This window comes from Triticum urartu, unplaced genomic scaffold (assembly GCF_056163025.1).
Source record: "Triticum urartu cultivar PI428250 unplaced genomic scaffold, HENAU_Tu73 scaffold1869, whole genome shotgun sequence".
Classification (NCBI taxonomy): Eukaryota; Viridiplantae; Streptophyta; class Magnoliopsida; order Poales; family Poaceae; genus Triticum; species Triticum urartu.
Genome location: NW_028260313.1, coordinates 1 through 7,500, shown reverse-complemented (window position 1 = coordinate 7,500; position 7,500 = coordinate 1).

The window sequence follows — 7,500 nt, the reverse complement described above, 5'->3', positions numbered from 1 at the left end:
AAAAGGTGGAATAGCGATTTTCGAACCATTTCCTATAAGAGAATGGTTTCCATTACTTTGAGAAATGGATTCTTATATCAAACTATAGCTATTGCATTAAAGAAGAAAAGAAACTAATAGAAGTCGAAGACGCGGAATGATAGTGAATAGAGAGAAAGATTCTTCTGATTTTCTTGTTTCTATCTACTAGACGCCGTAGAGAATTGAGAATTTTCATGTCTTTCAATTCTCGTACTCGTAATTGGAAAGTTATGGAAGGAGACCCATCATTTTGCAATGAAAACAACATATAAAACTCTGGACAATTTCGAAATCAGGCCAAGCGTCTTAATACATATGCAAAAAAATTCATTATTGGCCCACCATTGATTAGAAGATTTAGCTTGTATGAATCGCTATTGGTTTGATACGAATAATGACAATCGTTTCAGTATGTTAAGGATACAGATGTATCCACAATTCATTTAGAGTTACTTAATAGTCTATTTCTTATACCATATCTCTATCCCGTGAAATTCTCGAGCCAAAAGATGGATGCATATGCTGTGTTTCATTTTGCTAAATGATATCAATTAAATGGTGTATCAATTCCATAAATTGCATATAGCAATAAATAAATCAGCAAAATTCTTTCTAATATTTTAGATAGAAGAAACATTTCTTCTATCTAAAATATTAGAAAGAATGTACCCTTCTATCCAAATCCAATTTGCATCGATAAAATAAATCCAAATTCCAGTAGTAGATGAATAATTGCAAATTTGTGTGTGTACGAGATTAGAATAACTTCAAAATAACTGACATAATTTTGTATTTTTCCTGATCAGAAAAATACATGAAAAAGAAAGGAGGTAGAAAAATTTTTGGATTTATGGTTAAAGAAGAAAAAGAAGAAAACAGGGGTTCTGTTGAATTTCAAGTATTCAGTTTCACCAATAAGATACGGAGACTTGCTTCACATTTGGAATTACACAAAAAAGATTTTTCATCGGAAAGAGGTCTACGAAGACTTTTGGGAAAACGTCGACGTTTGCTGGCTTATTTGGCAAAGAAAAATAGAGTACGTTATAAGAAATTAATCGGTCAGTTGAATATTCGGGAGCAGTAATTTAATCGTTCAAATTTTTTTCTTGTTTTATTATTTTTTTAGTAGTCTTATAGTAGTCTTAGATTTTTCATTTTGATGAGCCTCGCTTTGAGGAATTCATGGAATAATCCATTTTCATGGAATAATGAATTAAGGAAGAAAGGATATGAGTCTACCGCTTACAAGAAAAGATCTCATGATAGTCAATATGGGCCCTCAACACCCATCAATGCATGGTGTTCTTCGACTGATCGTTACTCTCGATGGTGAGGATGTTATTGATTGTGAACCCATATTAGGGTATTTACACAGAGGAATGGAAAAAATCGCGGAAAACCGAACTATTATACAATACTTACCTTATGTAACAAGGATATAGAGAGATTGTAGAAAGGGGATAGGATAGTTATTTTTGCAAGAGACTTGTTGTAAATTCCTTAACTTAAGAAAGAAAAAAGAATAAAAACACAGATACATAACATAAAAAAAAGAATAAATAAGACGAGATTCGACCTCCCCCTACATATTTAATTTCCTCTCCTATACAAAAACTAGCAAGACCCACTCCATTGGTAATTCCATCAATAACACCCTTATCAAAAAACTCCGTGAGTTCGGTTAACCCTCTTATACCGAGGGTAAAGACCCTAGTATAGAAAATATCTATATAACCACGATTATATGACCAACTGTATATATTTTTTTTTACTTGATCTAAAAATTCTTTTTTAGGATTTCCTTTGTAAAAAGAGTTTATTAAATCCAAATTCTGAAAAAAAGAATAAGCGGATCCATAGAAGATATATGCTATGAATAAACCAAAGATAGCTAGACTTACAGAAGAAATTGCATTAGTAATAAATTCATATGAATTTACAAAAGAATTAGAACTTTCCTGGGTAAAGTTTATTGAGGGAGTTAACCACTTTGATAATATGGTTAACTCTGCTATTCCATTACCAATTCCTCCATTATCAAAAGAGATTCCTATGAATCCAATGAACAAAGTGAAAAGTAGTAATATAAGAAGAGGAAATAACATAGTATTTCCCGTTTCATGCGGATAGGCAAAAGTTTTTTTAGCCCCAAAAGACGTAGTAAAGGATCCTATCCTATTTCTTGTATTACCTTGAATTTTTGGTATATTTTGTGAAAAAAAAGAAACTCCACTCTTCGTTGTTGATAAAACGAAATCCCTATTCACTCCTTTGGGTATCCTTTTTCCCCATAAGGATATTGAATACAAGGAACTCTCTTTAGTGCTACTGTAATTTTGAAAATGAACACGCAAATACCCATCAAATGTAAGTAAATATATCCGAAACATATAAAAGGCAGTTAATCCTGCAGTAAAGGAGGCTATTATTCCAAAAAAGGGCGAATACAACCAACTATTACTAAGGATTTCATCTTTGGACCAGAAGCAAGCAAGAGGTGGAATACCACAAAGAGAAAGTGTACCCCATAAAAAAGTAGTTCTTGTGATTGGAATGTATTTTCTTAAACCGCCCATAAGAACCATATTTTGACTTTTATCTGGTGAATATCCAACAAGAGGTTCCATTGAATGAATAACGGATCCGGATCCCAAGAACAATAAAGCTTTTGAATAAGCATGAGTGATCAAATGGAATAAAGCAGCTTGATAAGAACCTATACCTAGAGCTAACATCATATAACCCAATTGAGACATTGTAGAATAGGCTAAGCTTCTTTTAATATCTCTCTGAGCAAGAGCTAAAGTAGCTCCTAAGAATAGTGTTATTGTACCTACTAAAGAAATAAAACTCATTATCAAAGGTAAAGATATGAAAAGAGGAAGAAGTCGAGCTAGAAGAAAAATTCCCGCAGCAACCATAGTTGCTGCGTGTATAAGAGCCGAAATAGGAGTGGGCCCTTCCATAGCATCGGGTAACCATACGTGAAGAGGGAATTGTGCGGATTTCGCAACTGCACCAAGGAATAATAAAAAAGCACACAAAGTAGTAAGTAAAGAGTTAATTCCATTATTAGGAATCCAGTTATTAGCTATTTTGAACAAATCCCTAAACTCTAAACTACCTGTTATCCAAAAAAAACCTAAAATTCCTAATAATAGACCAAAATCCCCTACACGATTAGTTACAAAAGCTTTTTGACAAGCACTCGCTGCGATTGGTCGTGTAAACCAAAAGCCTATCAATAAATAAGAACACATTCCCACGAGTTCCCAAAAAAAATAAATTTGTATCAAATTGGAGCTAGTAACCAATCCCAACATGGAAGTATTGAAAAAACTTATATAAACAAAAAATCTCAAATATCCTTCATCGTGAGACATATAACCATCACTATAAATAAGAACCAGGATTCCTACAGTAGTAATTAGTATTAACATAATAGAAGTAAGTGGGTCAATCAAGTATCCAAATTCTAAAGAAAAATCATTATTGACGGTCCAAGACCATAGATATTGATAGATCGAACTTCCATTTATTTGTTGAATAGACAGTTGAACTGAGAATACCATAGCTATACTTAAGAGTAAAACACTAGGAAAAGCCCATATGCGACGAAGATTTTTTGTTGCTGTCGGAATAAGAATAAGGCCAAATCCCATTGACATAATAACTGGAAGTGGGAGAAGAGGGATTACCCATGCATATTGATATGTATGTTCCATAAGAAAAGAAATTGCAATTTTTACTTCAATTTTTACTTCAATTTTTCTATAAAATTGTTTCCGATTCACCAAACCAATTCTTATCTCTTTCTGAAAGAATAAATAAAAAGAATAAGAAAAAATACTGAAATTCTTAATTTTTCCAAAATTTATCTCATTGAAATAATTAAAAATTAAGAATGGGTTTAGTTGGTTAAATTAAAAAAGTTAATAAAATAACTAGGTAACGAAGTTATTTTATTAACTAAATAAAGATATTTATAAAAATAAAAAAAAAAAAGTGGAATCATTTTACTTTCTATTCATAATTCATTTTTATATTTCTTTAAAACAAAGATGAAACAGCTCTCTTGTTCCATAATTAACTGATTGAGTGAATTCCAATGAAAACCTATGTTTATAAGAAATTATCGAATAGTCCTTACTTCATATAGAACTAAAATTCTAATGACTATAAATTACCTAAGTTTTAGAATGTCTTGTTTAAGAGACTCAGTATTTTTTTGTTTTGATTGGAATTCCTTTCCTTTATGGAATACCATTCTGAACTTAATTAACTATTTTCATTTTCCCTTCTTTTTATCCCCCCGTCTTATCTTATATGGGGGATAGGCTTCCATACCATATATCTATATATGGAGTATACTTGATATATAAATAGATATAAATAGATTTAAATGAGAAACCCTTCTATATATTCTATATTATTAAAAAAAAAGTATAAAATATATAAAGAAAAAATGTTAAAAAATTCTTGTTGTCTTATCCGCATTAGACAAAATGAAGTAAAAAATAATTCAAAATTTAAGTATCTTTCAGTATCTAAGTATAAATACTAATAAAAAGAAGAAAGAAGGATTGATTTGCAGCAATAGATGTCTTTCACATACAACTAGAAAAAAGTAATTTCCTTTTTGAATGGCAGTTCCAAAAAAACGTACTTCAATGTCAAAAAAGCGTATTCGTAAAAATATTTGGAAGAAAAAGACTTATTTTTCCATAGTACAATCTTATTCTTTAGTAAAATCAAGATCATTTTCGAGCGGTAATGAGCATCCAAAACCAAAGGGTTTTTCTGGGCAACAAACAAATAATAAGATTTTGGAATAATATGAATTGACTTATCAAAAAAGAATTCCAATTATTTAATAATTTGGATTCTTCTTTGAATGTACTTTTATGTGTCGAATTACTCGGTACAATATTCTTAGAACAAAAAACCCCTCTTATCTTATATATACAAGAAAAAAAAAGTTTTGTTTGGTATACTGTGTGCTAAGTATTCTTTTCCTATCAATGAACTTTTCATAATTTTCCTAATAGAATCCTCATATTCTATTAGGAAAATTATGAAAAGTGGAGTATTCTTACAATAGGACTTACAACTTCCACCTATCTTCTCCAAAATCATAAGGTTAGTAAATCTTATTAATAAGAGCATAAAGACTTTCATTCTAGAAATTTTTAAAAAATCCAAAAAGCCTTTTCTATTTATCCATTTTATTTTAATTTCATCATTAAATAGAAACCCTTTTGGATTTTTTTCATTGTATTGAAAGAATTTTCAAAATGTAAAGGGGAAATTAATTAGAAAAAATTAGTTCTATAATTGCAAGTTAGAAAAAAGAAGTTCCAACTCTTTCAAGCAGTGTTTGTGTTTCTATTGGGCAAAGCAAGAGTTTATTGTAAAAAAAAAAAATGGAAACGATACTACCAAACGAAGTCTATTTTAATGAAAACTCTAATGTTCCTAAATTTTATGGACTTTCCCAATATCGACGATTCCCAAGATAATAGCTATTATTCTTTTAAGTTACCTATTATTTGAAGTTAGCCGCCATGGTGAAATTGGTAGACACGCTGCTCTTAGGAAGCAGTGCTCAAGCATCTCGGTTCGAATCCGAGTGGCGGCATTCTTGAAAAAGAATACAATAGATTAGAAATCAATTCGAAATTTACAATTTTGTAATGGGACCTTCCCCTTATGCTATTTGCAACTTTAGAACATATACTAACTCATATCTCTTTCTCAACGATTTCAATTGTGATTACGATTCATTTTATAACCTTATTAGTTCGTGAACTTGGAGGATTACGCGATTCGTCAGAAAAAGGAATGATAGTTACTTTTTTCTCTATAACAGGATTCTTAGTTTCTCGTTGGGCTTCCTCGGGACATTTTCCATTAAGTAATTTATATGAGTCATTGATCTTCCTTTCATGGGCCCTGTATATTCTTCATACCATTCCTAAAATACAGAACTCTAAAAATGATTTAAGCACAATAACTACGCCAAGTACTATTTTAACGCAAGGCTTTGCCACATCGGGTCTTTTAACTGAAATGCATCAATCCACGATACTAGTACCTGCTCTACAATCTCAGTGGTTAATGATGCATGTCAGTATGATGTTATTAAGCTATGCAACTCTTTTGTGCGGATCCTTATTATCTGCCGCTATTCTAATCATTAGATTTCGAAATAATTTCCATTTCTTTTCTAAAAAGAAAAAAAATGTTTTAAATAAAACATTTTTCTTTAGTGATATTAAATATTTTTATGCAAAAAGAAGTGCTTTAAAAAGAACCTCTGTCCCTTCATTTCCAAATTATTACAAATATCAATTAACGGAGCGTTTGGATTCTTGGAGTTATCGTGTCATTAGCCTAGGATTTACCCTTTTAACCGTAGGTATTCTTTGTGGAGCAGTATGGGCTAATGAGGCCTGGGGATCCTATTGGAATTGGGATCCTAAGGAAACTTGGGCATTTATTACTTGGACCATATTCGCAATTTATTTACATAGTAGAACAAATCCAAATTGGAAGGGTACGAATTCTGCACTTATAGCTTTGATAGGATTTCTTATAATTTGGATTTGTTATTTTGGTATAAATCTATTAGGAATAGGCTTACATAGTTATGGTTCGTTTACATTAACACCTAAATGATTACATAAAATAAAACCTTCATGAAATGAAGGTTTTTACTTTTATGTTTTATTTGAGAACCCCTTGAACGCCTTATCAAAGGGTTCTCAAAAATTCGAGATAGATCTAATTATACTTTTTTACTTATTTCTGCATTATATACTTTTTTACTTATTTCTGCATTAATAGAGCAGACGAGTAAAAAAAAGCAAACCTATTTAGGATAATAATTGGATAAGAGAGCCTCTACCCTGTCAACGGATAGGGAGAGAACAAAATCTGGATAAATACCAATTCCTATTACTGGTAAAAAGATACAGATTAAAATAAAGAGTTCTCGTGGTCCAGAATCCACAAAATTTGCGTTTGGAACATTAAATAGCTTGTATCCATAGAACATCTGGCGTAACATAGATAATAAATAAATAGGAGTTAATATCATTCCAATTGCCATTACAAAAGTAATTAGTGTTTTTGGCATTAACAGAAATTTTGGACTAGTAATTAGTCCAAAAAATACTACTAATTCTGCGACAAAACCACTCATTCCTGGTAAGGCAAGAGAAGCCATTGAAAAGCTACTAAACATGGTAAAAATTTTAGGCATTGGGATAGATATTCCCCCCAGTTCTTCGAGATAAACAAGACGCATTCTATCAGAAGCGGTTCCTGCCAAGAAAAAAAGTGTAGCACCAATAAATCCATGGGATAATATTTGTAAAATAGCTCCATTGAGTCCAATGTTGGTTATGGAACCAATTCCTATAATTATGAAACCCATGTGAGATACAGAGGAATAAGCTATTCTTTTTTTGAAAT